The 2,383-nt window shown below is 39.7% G+C and overlaps 1 non-coding gene across 1 annotated transcript; it reads right to left on the bottom strand.

Moving 5' to 3' along the window:
- Nucleotides 1-1,775: 1,775 nt before the first annotated feature.
- Nucleotides 1,776-1,879, bottom strand: LOC130512160 (small nucleolar RNA R71). Its single transcript, XR_008945720.1, has one exon. It is a non-coding gene; the product is annotated as a small nucleolar RNA R71 (small nucleolar RNA).
- Between the last annotated feature and the right edge of the window lie 504 nt (nt 1,880-2,383).

Below are 2,383 nucleotides of genomic sequence, written 5' to 3'. Positions count from 1 at the left end.
GCATGTTCTATACCTAGCCCGTTCTCTCTGAGTAGAGCCTGTGACAAGAAGCTCACGCTGATCTTAATTGAACATAAGGAGTTTTGTCTCGAAAGTGTTGCTTTTTCAGGTTTGAGATGTAGAGTAAGGAGCCGATCTTCGATCAGTGATCAGGGGGTTCTCAGTAAGTGTGTGTGGTCCTAATCTACAGCTTGCATGGTTCAGAGATTTGTGGTAAGAGTATGGTTGCTGAGAATAAGCGAGTTCCCACGCTTTCAAACCTTTCTCCCTGTTCTTGATACTTGCCTTGTTCGAGGAGAAACAAGGATCTAAGTCTGGGGGAATTGATATATGGTGTTTTTCACATCATTGTATATATGTTTTCATTTGTTTCGAGTCACTAATTCGTGTCAGTCTAGTCCCTTTTGACCTTTTACAGGTCTGGAGTTAGCAGAAGAAAGAAGAGAAGGTACCTGATGAAAAGAAGTCCTTTTGGAGCATTCCTGCGGAGAACACTCAAGAGAACAGTCCCGAGACTGTTCTCTCTCAAGCGGAACAAGCAGACGGAGTGATCCGGAGATTGTTCCAGACGAATATGGAAACTCCTATTTCAGGAATTAAAGCCTTGTTGCCCTAATCTCTTTTCTTCTGATTGGCGCCTCCATATAAAACGCCACCTATCTATTTTCTATTTTTTTTACGCTAGTTTTTAGAGGAGAACACTGAGTTTTGCGATCTGCAACTTGTAAGGGAGAAGAATCCATCCTCTCATAGAGAAGATCATCTGAACCCTATTGTTTCATACTCTGTTCTTATGCAATTTTATTCAGGATTTATGTCTTTGTTTATGTGCATCATGATCGAGTAGTGACCTTGCTCGCCTAGGGTTTTTAGGGTGTTGAGACATGAGCTAAACATAGATAAGCGATCCATAACTGTTCTTCATTCATACTGTTCTTACTGCTTTCATTAAACTGATCACTTGATGTTAGATCACTAGTTCATCACTTAGTTAACCGCTTAGGATGATAACTTGACATGTATTGAATGAGCTTAGTATCCCTAATCAGCGAAAGTAGATATTAGGGTGGTAAGTGAACTGATCGGACCTGTTCTCTAAAGCTTGCAATCGATTCTCATCCCAACGACAGTTAGGTGGTGAGATCGATCTGCAAAGCGATCACTACCACGACAGTGGAGTGTTCCAGCTGAGTGATCCGAGTTCTAGAAAGCACTTCATCGCGCTTGAATAATTGTTTGGCTCCAATTCAACACCCAATGAAATACCCTAGGCTAGCTCTTGTTTAATTGAATAAATCTCGTGTTTATTTTGCTTGTTTACTATCACCTATTTCAACCAAATCATATCTTCTTCTTAGCTTGATTCTGAAACTTATAGAACTAGAGTGTAGACTGGTCCTCTGGATTTGAATCTCAAGTACTACAATTGCAACTGTTAACTTGGCAGTAGCAAGGATTCATTTTTAGTGTATCAATAGGTCTGCTATTAGAGTACCAGACGATGTCACCACGAAAACCAAGTTTAATGTTGATTACTATAATATGGTGCGTCGAAACCCTTTTAAAGAATCTTCTTTAGAACATCCACAAGACCACATCGAAGGTCTAGAGGAATTAATTCCAGACGAATAAATTCGTTGCAGACTCTTCCCGTTTTCACTAGAAGGAGAAGCTTTAAGATGGTTGAACTGTCTACCAAAAGGATCCCTGACTAGTTGGAAGGAGATTAGAAACGCTTTTCTTAAGAAATTCTTCGACGATGCTCGTTACTGGGAAGTGAGGAGGCGAATTTCTACCTTCCGTCAAAATCCTCAGGAATCATTCAAAAACGCATGGGGAAGATTCAAAAGTTACGAACTCGAATGCCCCCACCATGATTATCCAGAACCACAATTTCTTAAGATCTTTTACAAAGGTGTTATTCTGAGCTACAAGACAACGCTTGATACAGCAAGCGAAGGGAATTTCGTTACTAGAAATCCTATAGAAGCAAGACGCTTAATCGAAAACATGGCAACAAGAAGATCCTATGAAGAGATGAATGAAGAAAAAGAAAAAGCTATAAACTCGATAGAAAATACTGAGTTTGCTGAGATAAAAAATTCTATAAATTCGCTTCACTCACTTCTAACAGATCTAAACCCACCTAAACTGCGCCAGTACTACAGTAAAACTCTTCCTATATCAGAAGATGAGCTCGACTTTAGAGAAGAGTTAGATACTACTGATCCTCATTCTGTGTTTAACGTCGACAGCTTTACACGAGACTATGAAATATGTGTGCAGTCTCGTACTGGGAGAGAGAAGTACAATCTAAAACAAGCTTTTACTGGAAACCGTATACTGAAATCCGAATTTAATGGGAAAATAAACATCGTTTACG

The sequence above is a fragment of the Raphanus sativus genome, chromosome 4 (assembly GCF_000801105.2).
Source record: "Raphanus sativus cultivar WK10039 chromosome 4, ASM80110v3, whole genome shotgun sequence".
Lineage (NCBI taxonomy): Eukaryota > Viridiplantae > Streptophyta > Magnoliopsida > Brassicales > Brassicaceae > Raphanus > Raphanus sativus.
This window is presented reverse-complemented; position numbering and strand designations above follow the sequence as displayed.